The sequence below is a fragment of the Lepidochelys kempii genome, chromosome 1 (genome assembly GCF_965140265.1).
Source record: "Lepidochelys kempii isolate rLepKem1 chromosome 1, rLepKem1.hap2, whole genome shotgun sequence".
Classification (NCBI taxonomy): Eukaryota; Metazoa; Chordata; order Testudines; family Cheloniidae; genus Lepidochelys; species Lepidochelys kempii.
Genome location: NC_133256.1, coordinates 194,424,075 through 194,446,841, shown reverse-complemented (window position 1 = coordinate 194,446,841; position 22,767 = coordinate 194,424,075).

Sequence of the window (22,767 nt, the reverse complement as noted above, 5' to 3'; positions counted from 1 at the left end):
CCTGTAGCCTTTCCAATCTTGAGTAATTTCACAGCTGTCTCCACTTCTTTGCGCAGTTTTGGAAAGTCATCCTCCTCTGTCTAGGACACTGGGATCTCCATTTGTTTGGTGGTTTCACAGATTAGAGAAGTAGTTTGTCCAACTGTTGATGATGTCCCTTTTTTCTGAAAGACTGTTTCCTACTTTATCTTGAATTGCATTAGCTTTGGTCCATCTTTCCTTTGTCAGATCTTTTACAACCTGGAAGGCTCATTTGCTATTTTTATTATTGATACACTCTTCAGTTTTAGAGCATTGTTTTTCAATCCATATCTCCTTGGCCACCTTAATTCCTTTCTTGATCTTTCTGCCAATCGCTCTGTACTTATCAGATCCCTCAGTGCTGCTCTTGTCTCTGTTGCATTCTCTTCTAATGTCACACATTTGTAGTATTTCATTTGTGATCCATGGTTTTGTCATCTTATGGTGTTTCCCAAGGATGTCCATTTCTGTCTCATTCATTACAGCATTTAAATTGTGGGTCATTGTTTCTACGTCTTCCTCTAGAGCAAACAGCGGGGCAAATTTTCCGCTGATCATTGCTTGGAATGACTCTGCAATGTTTCAGTCTCTGAGTCTTTCTAACTCAAACTTGGTTCTGGTGAACTCTGGCCTGATGATTTTCTTTAGCTGCAGCCAAAAGCTTAGCATCACAAGGTCGTGATCACTTCCAATATGCACACCAGGGAAGCTCCTTGTTTTAGCTCTGTTAATCCCAGAATGGAATCGGTTTTGCACCATGATGTAGTCGATCTGGATGTGATGTAGACCATCAGGTGCATACCACATTGATCATCTGTATGCTTTATGTGCTTCTAATGTGTTTGCAAGAGCCACATTGTTATAGCTGGCAAACTCCAAAAGTCTCAATCCTCTGTCATTGGTTACCACCTTACAGAATGGTGAGATTATTGTGGCCCAATCTTTCAATTTTAACATTCCAATTTCCCTGTACAATCATGATATCTTTCTTGTGTATCTTATCGATGATGTTTTTGAGCTGATTGTAAAAATCTTTAATTTTTTCATTGTCATAATCTGTTGTAGAGGCATAGACTTGTACCACTGTGATATTAAATGGTACTGCCTTTAGATGGATGGAAATAAGCCTGCTGGATATTGGGCAGCATCCTAATACTGAATTATTGATATCTTTATGAACAAGAAATCCTACAGTGTTGATATGTTTGTCCTCTCCACTGTAATAGAGAACATGACCTTCTTCCGTTAGTGCCTCTCCAAAGTTCTTCCATCTGACCTCAGAGATTACTAGGAGGTGCCAGATGTGTTGTTCCATTTCGTGCATGAGTTCTTTCAACCTCCCTATTTGTCTCAGTGTCCTTACATTCCATGTGACTATGGTGATGTTATCTCTTCCATGGATCCTCTTTGTTGGGGTTACACCAATAGTATACTTGTAGCATCTGCCCTGGTGGGAGACATGTGGCGCGGTCATTATTAACCTGGACTGTGACCAATCTGGTACGGACATGGTTGACTTGCTCATCATAAGGTGTGTCTTCGGCAAATTTATAACCTGGCAGAGCCCATCCCTCTCCAGGCAGCCCCCTTTTATTCATCTCTTATGACAAGCAGGAGGAGCAGTAGACCTATCCTGGTCCCGGACCCACAGGGGAATATTCTTGACAACTTCTTCCAGACATTAGTTTGGCTAAAAACTGTGAATTCTCTTTGAAGGTATCAGTGACCCCTTTGGTTTTCCATGAACATTCCTGCAAATAAGTGAATTATGGTTCATAAGTATGTCCACGGATTGATGGAGTGTCACACATACTTGTGTGAATGTGCTTTTGCATGAGTATTCATATTATGAGTATGGCCATCTTAAAAGCTATTTGTAGATTTGGAAGTCAGTCACTGAGTAGAAATGAAACTGTAGATGAAACTCAGCCCCCATACAGACCACTTAGTCCTTCATTATAGGACTTGGATGAGATTCAAGAAGTGCATAGCCCTTACATAGGGATAAGTTCACCCAATGTGAGTTAGATGACCAGTCCCTTATGGAAATAGGGATAAATGTAATAGGGATAAAACCAATAGAGTTTAATAGAAATTACTCTTGAAGCCTATAGAATTTAACAGAAGATGATACTGTTGGCCCTGTTGGCCACAGTGGTTAGCCACTATTCAGGCCTTACTGGGTTGTTTCTGTTAGGAGGAGAAATTGATGATCTAAGTCAGGTATTTCTGTGGTACATTTTACAATGAATGAGCAAAGTCCTGTTCCCTGAACACAGTAGCAACAAACAGCAGCAGGCAGTTTCCCTGCTGAGACATCCCCAAGTCTCTCCCTCAATGACCAAGAAACTTTCTGCTTCCTGTGAGGGTGAGGTGAACAATTCTTGACAGCTTCTTTCCCAGGCTTTCTGCCTCCAACTCCACAGGTTACAAACAAATATCCTAGTCTTCTTTGCACTTGTCTTTGTATCAAGTTGTTTCTTCAGGGCAGCAGTGAATGACTTCCAACAAAAAAATATTGTTTTCCTAGGGTGTTTTGTTAACAGAGATATACTTTTCTATTTAATTCTATAGGGTGCTCCAAAAAAAGTCTACAGAAAATGTATGATTACATTCTGTAATGCTTTTCCATGTGAACTCCAATAGCAAATTATGAACAGCAGATAGTTCACAAGCATTCCACAGGTTGAAATAATGCATAAACCATTTGTTGCATAATTATGAATGGGCAATTCACAAACAAGCAAAAGGGGCAACATTTGCTGTATAAATTGTTCCCTGTAGATAGTTCTCCCAATTTTAGTAATTTCTGGCCTGGATAGGCTTTAAATTAGTGACCTAGCAGGGTAGCAGTCTATAATCCATTACAAATCTCCTGAGCCATCCAGTCCTCCTGCTTATAAAGAGTTCTTAGCTTACCGTGCATATTTCCTGATTGGTTGTGCTGCTGCAAGGATTTGCTGAAAGTTGATGATGGCATTTAAGTTTATTTTAAATAAATCTACTTCATCCCTTAAAGGCACCAAAGCATTATTTATTTTTATGTAATATAATTTTTATGGTGTAGCTTAATCTTTATTGGTGTTTGTAACTTCACTGCAGACAATTCTGAGCACATAATTAGCTTGTGCTGCCTGCCGTTTCTTATTCTGATTATTAGAAATTGTACTGATTTCAAAAATGTTTCCAGCTCAAGTTAAAATTCTCACTCACCAACTAGTATGCGGCTGGATCCCTTGTCCTAACTTTTTAATGCTTCCAGTAGATGCCTTTGAGCGGACTAAAAGTATTAATAAATAGGATAGATAAAGAAAACAATCAAACCCCCACTGAGATGGCAACAAAAAAGAAATCAAAACATTTGCTGATGCTCTGAAATATGAGACCTGCATTACAAAGTCACAGTACAGTGTAACTGTGAAGCAATCAGATCACTTACATGCACAACTCAATTGCTTCACAAGACTCCTTTTGTAATCTGTGCATTTATTTAAAGACCAAATATTCTCCAAAGAGATTAAACTCACCTGGGTCTTGGTCTCTGATGAGACATGAAGTAGAATAGTAAGGCCAGAATGGATGGCCTCTCCTGTGTAAACAGTATGGGAGTGGGACCCAGGATAGAGAGAGGGATTAGACCTGGAGATGGTAAGTGGAAACCCCTGGGGAAAAAAAGAAGGAATAAAGGGGTAAGAGCCTGGCTGGAACACTGGCAGAAATGGTGCAGAAGGATTTACTTTGTATAAGACTTTTTCTCTTGTGGGATCAAAAAAAAAAAAGCCTTGTGCTTTGACTGGAAGGTCGAAAGCACTACAGCAACCTATGAGCTTGTGGAAGACTGTTGTTGGTAGGGAAACTGGAGCATGGACACTTCAGTATGTCAGAGAGTTACGTTCACATGCTCATAGGATGTTTCAGATGGATGGGGCATCACATGTGAAAGATCATTACGCAGCAGCATGTTTGTTCAGTGATGTAATATCGTGTGACCATATTATGCCTGCCCTGTATTTTTTAATTTCACTGTCTATGAAGTGTCAGATTTACTATAAATTGCTCGTGATTGTTTTTAAACCTGTTTGATATAGGCATTAGCTACATACCAGGCTTCCTCTTTAACCCTCATCACAGCTGGATATATCTGACTGTATGCCACCAGTCATTTAACTGTCTTACTATCATGCTGAGGATTGAAAAGCACCCTCATGAACTTGTGCTGGTAGATGTGGAATCTACTCTTGCTGCTGAACTCTGTCTCAGGTCATCTCATTTCTGTTTTTAAAAGCATCTGAAAAAAATCTTTTTCCAAATAGGTGTTTAGATTAACCTCACATGTATCATCGTTCTCTCTCATTCCTTTCCCCCTTATTTTGTATTGGGCCCTCTTGTTTGATTTTATTGGTTTGAATTTTAAGTGGACCATTTATAGTAGTTCACTGTAGTATTTTAAATTGTTTTTGATATATACAGTACCATGAGAGAGGGAGAGAGAGACGTGAGCTCCTTAACAAATAAGATAACTGTTGTGGTTTTATTCATTCCTTCATGAGGTCAAAAATGGCTTTTACAAAACTTGGCTGGTTTTATTTCCAGGATTGAAGCTCAAAGTGATGTTATTTATTTGTATAATATTAGTGCCCAGGAGCTAACTTTGCCCATTGTTATAGACACTGTACAAATGCTTGGTCTCTTGAGGTCCTTTCCAGTCCTACAACTCTGATTCTGTGATAAACAATCTGAATAGATAAGACAGACATGAAGTAAAGCATGGGTCCCCAACGCGGTGCCCACGGGCGCCATGGCTGGACACCCCACCGCCGAAATGCCGTCGAGAAGCGTTGCCGTTTCTTGGCAGCATTTCGGTGGCGACGCTTCTTGCTGCTGCTGTTTCTCTGTGGCGGCATTTCGGCAGCGGGGTGTCTGGCGCCCTCCACAGTCTTCTGGGAATAGCAATATGCTATTCCCACAAGAAAGGTTGGGGACCACTGAAGTAGAGAATAGGAATGTAACATACAAACAGCGATGATCTCCAAAGGTCATGTTAGTGCGAACAATTTTGGGGGATGGAGGTTTGATATATTTTGGGGTGGGGTGTTGCTGGAAGAAATTAGCTAGATGGAAAGACAAAAGAAGGGAGATTGAATATTAAAGGGATGGTGCAAAGGGGAGAAGGCTGGGAAGAAGAGGAAGGGGAGGGAAGAGAAGAGAAGAGCTTAGAGGGCAGGTAGAGTGAGGCTGAGTTCAAGAGACTGTGAGTGGGTGTTGGAGCAAACAACCAGTGCAGGGGAGAAAATGTTCAGAGACAAAACGATAGAAGGCAGCCTGATGACATAATTAATATTCCACTGCTCCTGCTGGCTTTTGTCTCTGGCTGCTGTGCTAAGTGATTTGGATGGCATTGCAGCTTAGCTTTTAAAGAGACCAAGGCCTTGTGCAGAACTGTTTTGTACCCTGCCTCCTTCCTTACTCACTTACATCCTGTGCTACCTTCACCAGGAGTTATGTCTGTTTAAAAACTTTAGGATCAGGTCCTTTGTGGATCTCAGTTATACATGCATCAGTGCTTTTTACCCAGCAATGCTGGGAGTGCTACCTGAGAATAATAGTTTTCATTTTCCGGCGTCCTGACCCAGTGAAACAACTTCTAACAAAAGTGAATTCGGCAAAGCACCTCAGGGGACTGTGACAGAAATTAAGGCCTGAGAAAATGAAGATGGCTGAGGTATTATTGCTGTGCTATTGTTTTCTGTGTTCTAGTTCAATTTATTCTTTTATATGTCCTGTACGCTTGTAGATTAGATTTAAATCCACATAAAACAGGCTACATTACACATACAGCTTTACAAAAAGGAGGATAGTGTCCCTTATTTGGTCACTCCTTTGGCTGAGTCTTTCCAAGTGTTTTCATGTCAAACTAAAATACAGGGGCCAACACAACCTTTTCTATTAATCTGACAGAGCCTCTTAGCGCACATGGTGGATAGTCCACTGGAAAGTTCACTGAGTTCATCCATTTTTAACTTCATATTCATTTTTTTGGCCAATTCTTTGAAGACTGTCTTTAAACTGGTGTGACAAAATCTGATCATTCCTGTTGCCTAATATATTCTGATATTTTAGAAATGAATGCAAATTATTTTTTCTAGTCTGCCTGCATGCAAAATGCAACCCGGATATTGCAGAGCGATGCATGATTTTCTTGTTGAATCTGTCTTCTGCAACAGATAGTCTGAACTAGTAGTGTAAAGGAGAGAGTCTCCCCAAACTTCTCCTATTCACCTTAAGAGGCTGCTTACTTAAAAGGCATGACTAAGGCCCTACTTGAATTGCAGGGTGATAGTCCAAAAATTGTGGCTGAGTTGAAGACAAGTCATGGAAAATTGTGGAAAAGTACTAATGGACCCTATTATTTGCAGTCTATTATTACTTGACCGTGGTTTTCCACTGTCAGCCACCCAGGGCTGAGAGTGAGGGCTCCCACTGCCAAAATTGCAGTGGAAGCCTAATATTGCAGAATCCACAATGTTCACAATATCACAAGTTAAGTAGGGCTTTATGTATAATTATGTAAATGCTTGCATGGTTGACCAATTCACTTCTGATTGTTATGTCAGAAATATCAATCTAAGGTAAAATTCTTTTCACTTCATCCACATATGATAAGTGGGAGGTGTGGGGGAGATAAATTTCACCCCCAACTCAGAGGAAGGGCCTTGGGTTGCTGGGTAGCTTTCTTTGCAGCTGCTACTCCAATCTATGGGTTGCCATAGCAGACGCAGCCCCAACTTGCTGGGGGTGTGTGTGGCAGAATTGGGGTCACTTAATCTGTAAATATGGAACCTGGCCCAGTCCCATTTTTGTGCTGTCATCATATTGATCTTCTACATCCACCCACGTTTGGAAAAATCCTTTCCATTGGGTGGAGGGAATGCACAGACATCTCTGTGTGGCAGTTCAGCAGGTCACCTATAGTCTTTACACTGACAAGGGGGCCATTGCTGGCCCTCAGCACCAGTTGTGGATTTCACCCCTAGTGATTTTGTCCAATTTTATTAGATATACCTATTGACTCCTAAGAGTATTTGTTTGGGTTGAAACTCTAGCAAAAGAGCCCTATGTTTTGCATGGGCAAATAGCCAAATATCTTATACAATATTCTTTCAATTTTTCAGATAACTGTCAACGTTCTGCCTTCTCCTCAATAAGGGTAAGAGTGGTGCTTACGTTAGCATTGAGTAATAAGCGCTAGATTATTGCAGTGTGTCTGGTGAGGTTAGGTGGGTTTTCCATACAGACAAGTAACAAACAATAGCACATGTAGTTAAGCCTACCTCTTTGCCTCTTATATCGATACTGGGGATTTGTGGAAAATTAAGTAGAATGAAGAACGAAAGAAACATGCACACCAACACCTCTCCTCCACCACCTGCAGAAATTCTGTATAGTAAGGAGGAACGCCTCAACAGATTTTGCATGAAGAAAACCCTCTTGGCTTTCTTTCTGTTACCTGGTTTCCACTGTTAGTTTGGTGATTTCCCTTGCCCTAAGACTTTGGCAATTGGCAATGATGTGATTACCGGGATAGCTCTCCCATGTCAACATTAGTACCACTTGCTCCCAGAACAAAAACCAAATGTCTTTGGGGTTCAAAAGGCTTTTATATTTGCACTCCCTTTTTGGGGGTGCCAATATATTCCAATAAAGTTTCTTTCTCATGTTATTTCCAGCTTCTCCTGGAGGGACTAAAAAGCTCACAAGTCAGCCAGTTTCTATATGAGACTCAGAACAGTTTTGCAAACCCCACTGGTTCAGATGCTTGCACAGCATCTGATAAGCACATATGTTGATCCTGAACTCCAACACTTTTGAAAGAACTCTTGTCACCACATTTGATAGCACCTGTCTGTATGTCTTTACTGTATTTTAGGCCCTAATCACTAGAATATCTATGCATAGATGTTGACCAATGGAAATAAGTCAGAAAAGTTAAGGAAAAGAAAGACACAGAATGCAAAGCATTTCTTGGTGCCAGCATGATCATTTTTATTCTGTTTGGAGTCTTGGAAGCTTTGAAGGTGTGACAGGAATGCACTGCTCATAGACACTCAAGACAAAGACAAAGCCATGTTAGAAAAAAGGAAAATGGGACAAATTTAGCCACAAAGCAATGTGTCTAAGATATGAACAGGGAATTTTCCATGTGAGTGACTAGTCAAAAGGGCATCACCCCAGCCTAGCCACAACGGCATAGCTCCTCAAATGTTGCAAAAGAAGAAAAATATTTAATGCTTATTTCTGCTGTCAGAGAAACATCTCTGATTACTTAGGGTAAGGTCAAAGATAAGAGAATGCAAGACAGATATTCTCTCTCTTAGGTAGAGTCAAGTTGAGTGAAAGGAGAAAATCAACCCAGATGGCTGCAGCAGTCATGGGTGAGAGCTTGTAATCACTTTATCAAAGCTTAGGCAATTCACAGTTATAAACAAATGTACCTTTAAATTTCATCTATGGCTGTAATATCTCCAGAAGCCTTGGCTGGAAAGTTGGTTGTCTTGATGCATGGTTGGTTGAATAAGACTTTGGGTTACTCATATGGTTCTTGGCAATGTGATGCAATTACTTTTTCTCACAGGTGTGATCATAGTGAATGGAAGTTCACTAAGGGGCCTCCAAACCTAAACTTGTTGGGGGAGAGGAAGGAGGGGTTACTTGCAAAATACAAGAACCAGCCCAAGAGATTAGTGGGGTGAGGTGGGGTGGAGGGAACCACACAAACAAGAGACTGATGGCAATTTGTATGACAGGTTCATAACAAAACCTGACTCTGAACCAAATTTGAGTTTGATTTCAACCCCAGAATTCCTGCAGATTTAGCAAGGTTCACAAACCTTTCAGAGAACATGGTTTGTGTGTTGAAATTCTAGCCTACAGGGACCAAATTTCAAGCAAACCCGAGTTGTTATATTTGAAATAGAGTCTATGCAAGACTCAATGGGTGGGTCTACACTGTATTTAAACACCGGAGTCTAACCCATGGCAGCTGACTCAGGCTCGCAGAGCTCAGGCTACGGGGCTGTAAAATTGTGGTGTAGACATTTGGGCTTGGTCTGGAGCCCACGCTCCAGCCCAAGCCTGGACATCTATACTGCAGTTTTGTAGCCCTACAGCCTGAGCCCGAGTAAGCTGACATGGACCAGTCGTGGTTGTTTAATTGCAGTGTAGACCTACCCAATGATTTCACATGGCTTTGACCTGAGTACTAAATTTAAGCAGACTTTCACTTTGAGGGGGATGTGAATGCATGTATATTGAAAGCAGGAAAGGATTTTCAAGAGACAAACCCTCCCTTGCCTTCTCCCAGCCCATGAAAGGGAATTGCTGACTTTGCCACAGTTCAGGTAATGGTAGTCATGGCAATTGGGAATAGTTCATCTCTTAACATCATCCAAAATGGAGTTTTGCATGAAAGCCTCTGGTGTAAATAATTTGCTGCATGTTGAAGGAGACACATAGTGTGTACCCAGTGATGAACTGCCAAAATCTTAACAACGGGTTCCCGCCTCACCCCACGAAGGGGTCGTTGCCCACCCCGGGACTCCTGCCCCATCCAACCCCCTCCCCTGTTCCCTGACTGCCCCCAGAACTGGGCAGGAGGGTCTCATGGGCCACCGTAGTGGATGCCCACCCCACCCTTAAGAGCCAGAGGCACCTGCCGGAGGGCGAGGTGGGGAGTCCCAGCAGTGCTTACCTGGGGCAGCTCCCAGGAAGCATCCGGCAGGTCCCTCTGGCTCCTAGGGGTGGGGAAGCGTAGCTGGGGGGGAGCAACCACTCCCCCCACTGATCACATCAAAAGTGGCGCCTTAAGCGCCGACTCCGTGGGTGCTCCGGGGCTGGAGCACCCACAGGCAACTCCCAGCCCCAGCTCACCTCACCTCCGCTCCATCTCCTCTGCTGAACGCGCTGCCCTGCTCTGCTTCTCTGTGCCCCCTGCCCCCGGCTACCAGCTAATCAGCTGTTTGGTGGGAAGCCTGGGAGGGCTGAGAAGCAGGCGGCGGCTTCCTGCTCAGGCCCAGGGAGAAGGAGGTGAGCTAAGGCGGGGAGAAGTTCCCCTGCGCGTCCCTCGGGTTACCTGCTGCTGCGCGGGCGGCCCTCCTCGTGCCCCCCCCCGCCCCAGCTCACCTCCGCCTCCCTGGGCCTGAGCGGGAAGCCATGGCCTGATTCTCAGCCCGCCCCAGCTTCCCGCGTGAACAGCTGATTCGCGGGAAGCCTGGGCGTGGGCGGAGAAGCGGGGCGGCATGTTCAGGGGAGGAGGCAGAGTGGAGGTGAGCTGGGGCTGGGATTGGGGCGGGGAGCTGCCGGTGGGTGCTCTGCACCCACCAAATTTTCTCCTTGGGTGCTCCAGGGCTGGAGCACCATAGAGTCGCCGCCTAAGGCGCCACTTTTGGCCTTTTGTTAAATTTAGAAGCCCTTTTAGAACCGGTTGTCCCTCCCGGTTGTCCCTCGTGGGACAACCAGTTCTAAAAGGGCTTCTAAATTTAACAACTGGTTCTAGCGAACTGGTGGGAACCGGCTCCAGCTCACCACTGTGTGTACCTACTACACTAATATGTATACGTACTGAACATACGTATGCATTTTACATGTATATATGTACATTTCTAAGGCCAGCTTTAAGCACAAGAAAGATAAATGACTTCTTTTGGGGGACCTGGGTTAATTTCAGCAACATATAGGTTGATCCCCTCCTCTGGCATCAGGATAGAAAGGGAAGGCATATCAGGCATGACCAACAAATTCCTTCATTAAGGATACAGGAGAGAATAGCATAAAAGATCTGCACCCCAGTGATGGGACAAGAAGAGGAGACCTCACACTTTTTGTGGGCCCTGTGGTATCCTTGACAACATGCAGCTTGATCCCTTTACACAGGTCCCCACAGAGAATACCACAGATGCTGGGTGGTGTTACGACATGAGGCACAAAGGCAAAGGTTGAGTAAATATAACCACCCAAGAAGTGCAATAATAATCCCTTATGTATATAGTGAAGTGCCTCACTGCTGTTATGAAATGGAAATCATAACAATAGAGAGAGAGAGAGGCAGAGCCATGTGTTTACTAGGTGCTGTCACTAAGGACACAAGAGCCAGATAGTAAGCTTCAGTTGCACGTGAACTTCTACAGCATATTCACAAGGAGTGTTTATAAAAGCAGTAATTAAAGATGTGTGGAGCTAAATGAACAAATAAGGAATTCTTTGGATAAAGAGCTGTAATGCCCAGGATGTGACTTCAAAATCCTACGAAAGAAAGGGCCAATCATTTGAGTAAGGAGGCATGTCTTCTGGGCTCCTAGCATATTTTAGCCGCCTTACCCCCAACAGCACAAAACTGAAGACATCTTGAAGTACACAAGCATTTTGCTGGGGTGGAAAACTGGAGACATTACATCCACACAGTTGAAAAGGCTATACAGCCAATAGAACTTTGTAAATAGTGTTCCTTATGCTCTAGGTATTCTCCCCAACATGCTATGCTTATTGCACATATCTATAAATAATAAGTACATAAAAGATGATATGTTCATTGGTTTTTAATAAAAAAAATTATGGCTTTTCAATTCTGGCACTCTTCATATTCATGTCTGTGAGAAAGCATGTACTCGATAAGGCAACTTTTTGACACGTTCAACTCTACTTGCTGCTGCGTTTTATGGAATGGTGAGTAATTGAATTGTTTGGAAGATTGTTCTTTACCAATAATAAAATCCTCAACAATTGGACTTTTCATTGCTTGGCCTGCTGAGTTTTGCATTTGTAAAAGAATTTTTTTCTGTTGAGAGGATGGAAAGTTCCGATAAATTATTGCTTCATAACAGAAAAGATAGATTTCGATTTTTAAAAGCTCATTCGAAGGCAGCAGTAAGTACTAGTTAGACCAATGATTTTACTGGCTAGCTCAGCAAGCATTCATGAATGATGGTGGTGCTGGCTGGGACTAGTGTAATATAAGGTTTCAAAGTGATTTCCATTCTAAAGCCTTAACCTGGTATCCGGATGTGTTAGTACAAACTCTTGCACCTGTGGTTAGTCACATTGACTTCAACCACGTCCTAAATAGGTATGTAGGTGAAATACATGCTATCAGTGGGAGTCCACATGGGCATAGGTGTCCATGTTGGTATGGCTACATGCAGGATTGAGGCCTGATTACATTAATATACACGTAACTAAAGCTGGGAAAATTGTGAAAAAAATTCTGGGATCCGTCTGTCAAACGCTAAAATGATTTGATATTTGAGCATGTTAATCTTTTTTAATTTTATTTTTTGTTTTTCTTTCCACAAATGCTCACATGAGTAAGGTTTTGTTTGCATGGCTCCTTAGGGGAAAGGTAGCATTTTTGGACATGTTCTCTTTTGTGCAAGAACAGGCACTCCCTCCTGGAGCGCTCCTGTGGCCACGGTTAGGGAGATTTGCAGAGTGATTAGGGTGGTTTCTGCATTGAGGATGACAGGAGGTAAAAACATAAAGTGAGAGATGTTCTTTAAAAATAAATTGATAAACTAAACAACACAGTTTGATTGTGAGCGAGGGAGAAGAGGAGGTTAGCATATATGTTTCAGGGGAAAGAAACTGGAGACCAGTAAATAATTTTATTAAGATAATGTTGAAATAAAAAGAAAACAGTACAGAGTTCAAGCATAGAAGTTTCTGGTTATCAGGGAATAAAGTACAGATTATCAAGGGGTGCAAAATTCAGTTTAGGAGCTGGTGGCATAAGGAATACATAATCTGCAATCTCCCCGATTGGGGGTAAAAGTTTAACCGGTCAAAGTACAGATATTGAGATATGGGGGTATCTTGTCCATATAATGGCTATGTTCAGGTGTGGAGTATAATGAGCAGATAAGATGATGGCGATGGATCTACCCTCATTTGGTGGGATTTAATGTTCAGTGAGTTTATGGTTCCAGTTCATACGGTCCAGTGGAAAAAGCTTCTCAGTCCCTTTCCCATAGTGGATGCACTATGTCGTACGGGCTCACACCTCCTGGTATTGTCGGTGGCCGATGACGTGTTCGATGTCGATGTCCCTGGACCATCAGATGGTGTCTGAGACCATGAGGCACCGCATGAGCCGTGCATAGCGTCGACCGATCCCACAGGTCCGCAGCACATGCTCGTTGCAGGGGTCCCAAGCGCTCAGGGCTCCGATGATCAGGGCATCCATCTGTACCTCGTAGCCCTTCACTCTCAGGGTGTCGGCCAGAGGGGCGTATTTTTCCAGCTTACGAGCCCGAGCTTCTCGGAAGGCCGGGGTCCTGTTCTCAAAAGAGACCGTGATGTCAACGAGGATGATCTTTTTCTGGGCCTCGTTGGTGACTACCATCTCAGGTCGCAACTGGCTGTCAGTACAGAGGATGGCACAGTTCACAATGACCTCCCCCAGGCGCGGTGCGATGGCTTTCACTAGGCGGTTCTGGATGGCATTGTGGCGCAGCTGCCAGGCTCTGGTGTGGGGTTTGCAGCTGCACAGGATGTGGGGCAGGGTCTCTCTGGAGTAGCAGCGCTTCCTGCAACGCTTGTCTCAGTTCCCGTGGCAGATGGCTCCGTTGAGCGGGAAGCAGTTGAGCCGGGCGCGGTGGATGAACCACCAGTCGGCGAAACGGGTGAAGCCGCCCCCGGCGAGGAAGTGGTTGCTGGCGTCCCACTTGCTGGTCAGTTTGAAGGCTTTACCCTGGTCCGGTTTACGCTTCAGGGCTTCCATGTACAGCAAGTGGATGGCTGCCTTCAGGGTCCTCTCCAGCATGACCCTGGCTCTCGGGGTGACGATGGTGTTGTCCTCAAACCTGATCTGCTGCACCAGGACTCCCAACTCCTGGCGCTCCTCGCACCACTCCCAGCGGCAGCCGATGCGCTTCCCCAGGTGACGCGTGGCATTGCGAGTGCGGGACCACAGTGAAGCGATGTTGCGCCTGTCCCATCCGAATTTGCCATCCAGGGAACCGCTCAGGAAACTGGCAGTGTCTTGGTTGGAGGGGGCTCTGCCGATCCGCTTCTTTGTTGCATCATGGAGGGCGTTTGCTGCGATGTTCCTTACCATGGCGTCAGGACACGTCAGCAGGCAGAAGGCGTGGGTGATCACCGCGATGTCACACAGGTCACCCATGCAGGAGACATTGGCACCGCCATGCCTGTGGGCGATATAGACCAGCTCGTTGCTGGCTCTCTGGGGAAGGAACAGCCACTTCTTCACCATCTGCTGGACGATCTTGTCTGCCTTGTTGAGGGGTACCTTCGCTGTAAGCAGAGTCAGGATGAGCTCTACCCTGACATCTGGTGGCGAGTCATGGTGGATTGTGGAAAAGAACTTCAGGGGCTGATCTCATTTGCATAAGCACACCCATCCTGTCTAGATGGTCACTTTGGCTGCTGTAGGAGCCCCAGTTTCTCTGTTACTGGGGCAGGAATAAACTGTTATCATCCTGATTATGTGAATCAAGGACAGTAGAACTATGCTCGGCCTTTTGTTATGATGGAGGGACTCACCATCAACTAAGCATCACTCGCTAGGCAAGGGTCATGGGATCCAAAACCCACTGAATGGAGAGAAGCTGGGGATAGGTATTAATACTTGGTGGCATGGGCCCCTTGGTGAGGGCCTTACATGCTAATTGCACTTCCTCCTCTCTCCACTGTGGAATATCAGAGCTCATTTTGATTCCATTAGGAGTCTAGTTACAGGCTGCTGAGCTGAATTCACTTTGGGCTAATGGTGCACCAGCACTAAGGCTCCCCTACTACAAGCTGAAATCACAAAAGAGCGAAACTTACTAAGAGCGGAAATCACTGAGTGTTGTGTTAAGTAGTGGGGGAGCCTGAAGATCTATGGCGGAGCAGTTTGTGGGACGGCGAGCAGAGCAGAGCGGCTGGTGGAGCAGAGCAGTTTGTCGGACGCCTGGAGCAGCTCATGAGGGTGGCTGGCAGAGCGGAGCCCCATGGAGAGGTGGGGCAATCAGCTTTGGACCACATAAGGTGCCCCTTAACACCCCCTGTAAAACTCTGCAGATAAACTTTTGAACTCTGGGGCTGCCCTGACCAGGGAGAGGGACTTTTGGGTCATTGGACTTTGGGTGATTTGGGGTTGCTGGACTCAAGAACCAAAGGGAAAGGACACGCCCCAATTTGCTTGGGTTGGGTTTTTTGCTCATGGGTTGTGTTACGAATCCTGTTGGTGGTGTTTCCCCAACATAATGCCACATTGTTTCTCTCTGTTATTAAAAGGCTTTTTGCTACGCTCAGACTATGTGCTTGCGAGAGGGGAAGTATTGCCTCTTGGAGGCGCCCAGCGGGGGTGGGATATATTTTTCCCAGGTCACTGGGTGGGGGCTCGAGCCGGTTTGCATTGTGTTATTGGAATGGATCCCCTAGATATTGAACCTGGCCCTTGTTGCTGCCAACTCTGACAGGCAGAAGGGTTACACAAAAATAGGACAGTAATCTTGCAACTTCTGGCCAGACGCTTAAGCAATTGAGCAGAGTAAAAGGAACAGGATATGTGAGTTTGCCCTTTGCAAATAGAACTGTGAATGCACATGTAAACACTACTACTTTGGGTGAATGTCACAAGGAAAAATGAAACAAAGTCTGCTGTGAACAGCCACTAAGCCTTGCTTCCAACAGTTTGCCTTTCTGGTCCCCAGGGCTATCACTTGGGGGATTTGCACAAAGCCCTGTGTAGAGGACAGTGCAGAGCTGCAGTGCCCTTGGAGAAGCATGGCTGCTCCATTAGGATGGTACAGATTGGGCTCCCTGGTGTGCTGACCCCTCAAAGTACCATGAGGTAGGGGGCCTAGCTCCACCTGTTCTCTGCTTTATTTTGAGCTATTTGCTCACAATGAGAAGAAAAAGGTGAGCCATCCCGGCTTGCAGGGGCTGCAATAGTGATTGGTACAAGGGGAAAAGAGGCTTCAGGCCCTTCCTGTGTGCACTCTTATGCAAGGACAGATCTCCGTCTGGCTCTTAGGAAGGAATATTGAAATCTGGAGATCCACATACTCAGCCAGAATATAATGTTCTGTCTTGTAAATAAGAAAAGGGGTTCACATTCCCGAGGTTCACTAATCTCCTACTACCTCTCTTGGCTGTGAAGCTTCCAGCATTATGCCAGGTAGAGCAGACATCTGTCCTTTTCAGTCATCTCTGTGCTAATAATTATAGGTTTGGGTTGTCTTGTTTTTCATAAAAATTTCACTTGAAATGAGGAAATGGTCTTATCAATAATTGTAGCTACTCATCCAATTTAACACGCACTAATGCAAGAGGTGACTCTTATCAGCCTTAGTGTCATCAACAAATTGCAGCAGAGCTCTGCAGGCACATTTCTTAGATCGGAAAAGTGGTCAGGCTGGTTTTAACATTAGTGGCAACAACTGAATAGGGTAGGAGGGGATTAACTTGTGCAATATGTGACTTGGAAAGTTCAGTGTTCAATTTGAATCTTTCTCTTCTTTGTGTAATACCTTTTATGTGTAAAATATTGGAAGCTGCTTTTGCTTGTGGAACTATATGCAGTTGTGTACAAAAATTATAAAAAGGACTCTGTTCTTTTAACTCAAGGTTTCTAAGAATACTAAAAATTTAACAATAATGCATTTTGGTAAAGTGGATTATACGGCTAGAATGACTGCATTTCTTGGTCATTTGAGTCAATCCTCTGGGATTGTGTCTCCCAAACCTCCTGAGGTGTGTAGTAATATGAACATGGCCTGTGTGGACACGTTTCATATATTCTATTTAGGGCATGATTTTCAGAGGTGCTGAACAGCCCCAACTCCACTTGAAATAACTGGGAGCTATAGAGCACCCCAGAAAATAAGCATCTTAAAATTGTATTTTCAACGCAGTACTGACCTAATTCTGTTCCCAATGAAGTCAAAGTTAAAACTGCCCCTGAACTAAGTGGAATTTTTGTTATCCTAACACTGCGTGCTTTGGAAAATCTCACTCCCCTTGCTCCGCTGTTTTAAATAGTTATGTAGTGTCCTTACAGCAGTTCACTGTTAAAGATCTCCCATGTTCCATCCTAGTTCTGGGTGAAATAATTTGAGAGCGCCTAAACTGCCAAATCTGGATCCTGACTTTGGACTCTGCAAAGTTCTGTGGTTTTTGGATCAGGCTGTTGGTCTGGTCCGTTCTGTATATTCAGATCTGGATCCAGATTCTGATTTACAAACTCCCCCTAATCCTACTCCAAAATTCACATCTGGGAGGATTGGTTTGAACCCATTGCTAGAAATGATCTCTACTCTAGATCTCTTATTTACCCTCACTCACAGGAGGGTAGGTAAAGTTTTGAGCTGAAAAGCAATTTATAAGATCTACGTATTATGCATTGCATAGAGCTATTCACCAACATAAATGTGAACTACGGCTTAATGTTGCAAAACTCCATGAAATGTTTTAAGCTTATCCTTGCCATTTACAGGGCTATCTTTTTAATTGTCCCACAGACCTCCCCACAATGTGCCAACAAAATGTCCTTTAGAAATATTTTGACTCCAAGATGGTGACTGCTGCTGAAGCCTTACAAGCATCTATTTATCTACAGAATTCCAATGTGATCATAGGCAATGCTCCCACTAGTGAAAATTAAAAGGCGAAATAAACTGTCGCATCAGCTTAACTTTAACATAGAGTTGTTGGGTTTTTTTACTTCTGTCCTTTCAGTATATTGAACTTGATATAGGAAAATCATGACACAAAGATTACTTGATGTTCATAGAATTTAGAAAAGGAGAAAGACCTATTAAGTCATCTAGACCATTCCCCTCAAGGCCAGAGCAAGATTGATCCCTACACTACATTTTCTGCTGTTTTGTCCAGTCTAATTTTAAAAATCTCGAGTGATAGAGCTCCCAACACATCCCTTGGGAGATTATTTCACAAGCTAACATGCTTCACTGTGAAGAAAATAACATTACATGGGTGTTGTGAGGATTAGTTATAGCCGCATTTTATAGCTATCGTAGTATTATAATTCCCATTTTATGGATGGGGAAACCGAGGCACAGAGAGGTTAAGTGAACTAACCAAATCACCACAGGGCATATCATGGTAACATTAAATGCTGGCAAATAGCAATTGTAAAGATTTTAAATGGCAAGCATTTATAGTATAATACTTAATAGATCATAAGATTACTATAATACTATTGATTATTTTAAGATTAGAGTAAGAGTATGGGGGAATATCCTGTTAATGAGGTCACAGGCAAAATTGAAAAAATGTTGATGATCATTGCCTCGTGGTAGGCAAGGATAGTATTACAGTAATATTTCTTTAATATATAGTAATAATCCATTGCTTTACAGTAGTCTATCTTACAATAGTACTGCAATAAATGGTGGAAATAACAATATTTTGCGGTTCTGATTTCTTAAAAGAGCTTGTAAGTAGGTGTGTCACCCTTAAAATCATCCCCTGATATGGATTAGGTTAGTTGGATCCTTCAACTTGAAGGAGTGAATATAGCAAAGAGCAAGACGCTCTATTAGATTAAAAAACAACACTAGGTAAGAGATGCTAAGCAACCCTAATTTGTTTTGGATAACTGACAATCTACAGTGTCGTGCAGCATCCTGTACAGAATGAACATTTAATCTAGACCCTACCTCAACTCTGCAACACCGGGCAGTTAAGCCAATTAAGGATGTTCAGAGTAAGATGTAAAATATACTTCTAATGGACACCTTTTAATGGAATTAATCTCTTTAAAGCAAACTGGAGCAGCATGTATTTTATTAAATGGGCACAATCTATCAGCAGACAATTTGGTTTCTTCTCCCTGTCACTGCTACTTGTAAGGTCTAAGTAAAAGAATAAATATGCAGTGGAGAAATTAATCTGTTTCCTCCCAGCTGACTTGTTTTTGGAAGCGCTCAGGCACCATGTGATTTGCTGCACCATTCGTCTGCTCCACTAATCATCTAATGCCTCTGCTGTCCTTGTTACCGACTCTCAAATGCAACGTATGGAGGGTGGGATAGCTCAGGAGTCATCAAAACAGTGCAACTGAGAACAGAATGAAGCAGCAGATTGAGCAGATCACCACTACCAACAACAAAAAGAGAGAGAGATAAATGAAGTGGCAGCTCCCTGTTCCCAGACTGCATGGGCAACACTTGCAAATGCCATGGGACTTTGAGTCCAGTACTCTTGAATGAGTAGCTGGTACCCCAGGTAAGCTCAGAAGTAAGAACATTCCTTCAGCATACCTAATTGTGCAGAATAGAATTGGTATCCATGGTTTGCAATCCTAGACGCTCTCTGTGTGCTAGTGAGTGCTGAGGAAAGGCAAAGGAAAGAGAATGCAGTGAAAAGGATGGAACAGGCACATAGGAAGTAAAATGAAGCGTGGTGAAGGAAAACATTCCAGCATTTTCTTCTGAGATATGGTGTAGGCAGCATAGTCTATGTACTGGGCTAATGGCACCTACTCAGAAAAATGAGAAAATAAAACTTCTGTAAATCCTTGGCCCAGGTATAAATATGTGTGTATTTGTGTCTGTATATGCCCACGCACATCCTCAGCGGGTGTCATTCAGTGGAGCTACACCAGTTAACACCAGCTGTGGATCTTGCCGTGACCAAATCTCTCTGTAGTAGCAATACCAGACATTTCTCATTTGTTTTCCCTTCACTACACTGGGAAAATGCAGTAAAAATAACATTCACCTCTTCTAACACTGGTGATTTAAAATAGCCGATAAGCAATTCTATTCAAAATGGTGGTAAAATGGTGCTTGCCTCCAGAGCCTTGTCAGCACAATGCCCACCATGTATGCTAACGCCTGTTCAGTGGGGAAATTCCCCACACTGTGGACATGGCCCTCATGAAACCAGCTTAGAAATACCTGGCACTGCTGCTGTAGACATGTCTTCTTTTCCTGTCCTGAAATGAAAGAAGACAGAAAGGTTCACTCCACATCTCTTGACGTGCTAGAGCCAAAGGGGTTAAATAATCTTAGTTTGCCAGCATTACTTTTCTTCAGAATACTGAATCCAAATTCAATACAGCCCAGTGGGAGCTCACTTCCCTAACCAGCCTGTTTCAGCACAGAATGCTGTTCAGCTTCATGTTGCTCTCTCGGGTCATGGTGCTCATTCCCAAAATCACTGACCACTTGCAAACAAACAAAAACAAAATAAAAGCCCAACAGGGTGCTCCTGCAAACAGCTCTGGAGGAGTATGTATGTATGTATTTATTTATTTATTAGTTTCTTGCTAAACAAGGAAGCATTTTAAAAAAAATCAGCTGGAGATGTAGCTACACAAATGTTCTAAGGATGTCTCCCTCCCCCTCCCATCCAGCCTGTTGTTTGCCGGTGGGCTGACACATCTGGAATCTAGTCAGCTTTCCTCTGCAGCTCAATGGAAAAGGGCAAGTACCTGAAAAGCAGAACAGAGCCATTTCTGTGCTAAAGGACTGGAGAGGTCTAGCCAGGGCGACATCGGGCACATTCTAATTAAAAACAACAGTCAGTTTTGAGGCTATAGCAGGAGTGCTACTTGTCTAATGCTGCCCTTGGCCCTGTGAAGGCCAGGAGAAGTTTTAGGGCTTTATGATGTCTTTAAAGTACAGCCTGGCTAGAGGTAGAGAGGCATTCTTCTCCAGGAGATCATAATCACTCTGGCCAAAGGGGGAGCACAGCCACTTCTATACCCATTTATGGAGTGCAGCAAACTTCTCCCCATGTGTGCTGGCCTGGCTCTGCAAGACAGACACGAGTCACAGCAGCATCTTCATTCTGTCCTGCCCCCTTTGGAGTGCTGTGTAATCATAGGAGGGTATCGAGGGAGCATCTCCCTCTCCTGCCCCAAGCACAGGGACTGCACTTGCACTTGGCCATTCTGTGCCCCTGTGTAAAGGCCAGGCACCAATCTAGCCCTGAATTAAACTAATCTGCCGATCGCCTGCATTTGCATGTAAGGTAAACAATGTGACTCACCAGAAACCCAGATGTGTAAACCTATGATTAAAAACCAATGCTGTAAAAAGTTTCCTCTGTTCTTCAAATAATATTGGATTTATGTTTGGATCAAAGGGTTGGGTTGGTTCCTATTTTGCCTGAGCCCTGTCTCTAGCTGCGACCTTTCCTTATTTATTTGATATTGGAACCCTAGATAATAGCTTTGTTTTTTCCCACCCAAGTTTCCACTCTGAAAGAATGTTTTGGGAAGCTCCTCAACTCGCTTTTAAATCACATTTGCTTTTTCCATCAGCTAGGAGTGGGTCCTAAAGTGCAGTTCCGCACTTGTGTGTATCCAAAGCATGCTAGCTGCTTTGTAACTATCCAGCCTTGCTTCAACACAGGAAGGGGTCAATTACTTTCAGTTTGAAGACAGGTGGTGAACGGATGGCAGTTTTAGAGTGGTCAGTCCCTCATTCCAAGCTAAGTGAAAACATGTCTTGACCCTGTCTCACTCCCACCTCTGCTGGCTATTATTGCTTCGGTATGTGTTATAAATAAAAACTCCTTGCTCGAGAATTTGATCATTGATGACGAAAATATACATTTTTGTGCTTGTGCAAATAAAAAGTAGGGAAAGACTCAGGAGCAGACTGTTGTTAAAAATGCCATTTTTACATAGAATGCTGAAGCATGAACTGCAATTGTGCATTTCAGATAATGCAGCCTGAGAAATAGCCACAGTTGTGCTCCGTGCACATTTATGGAAGAAATTTTCTGGCCACACATCGAAATTGAATACATGGCCTCCTAAAGTACCTCCAATCTGCCACTCAGTTACATATAAATGCTGTTTCTATGCAAGCCTTGCATTCAGGAGCCTTAGAGTTTCATGGTCTGATGTGCAGTGATCAACTGGATGTATCGCGCAAATGAGGCTCACCCAAGTACCTTGTTGTGACTGTACTCCATGATGCTTCGCATCATGGAATGGTGCTGACATGCTCCATACTTTTCACAGTGGGAATCCGTAAGGTCTCTTGCCAGGAAACCTTAACTACAGAAAAATAATGGGAGCCAGCACTTTATTCAGCCCATAGGGCCACGCAAAATATTATGCCTTCTATTTTAACAAGTAGTGAGTTAATTATTTCATACAATGCTCACTCCCCTCCCACTGGCCCCCAAAATGTTCCATTAGAACCTTGTACACTGTGGATGTAATTCCTCATTCATTCTGTATCTTGCTAACTTGTTTTTCATAGGTTGTTTTTTATTGTACTGCTGAGTGATATATAGTTCAATAAAGCATTTAAATTGAAAAAAAAAAACGGACTTCTTGGCATATTCAGCTTTTCGAGATTGTATATCTATTGATCTATCCATCCAGCCTCATAACTGGATATGAATAAGTGACCAAAATCCACATATCAACTTCTGAGCATAGCCTAGATGGATAGTTCTATTCCAAATAAAAGGACGAATTCACCTCCCAGCCTTAGCATACAAGGATGGAAGCGTTGTCTCAGAATCTAATTCCAGCTTTGAACCTCTGCCAGTGATCAGACCAGCAGCCTTCCTGATCTGATCAGTCCAGCCTGCCAGCTACAGATGGGCCTCTATCACCTCCTGTCAGACTGTGCATTATTAACATTGTCAGCCCCAATATCCAATTAAAGGAATTCCTTTGGGGCAAAACAGAGTGGGACACAATGTGCCTATGATACTTCCTTCCCATCTGTATATGTGATTGTTTGGCATCAGGGAGGTGGA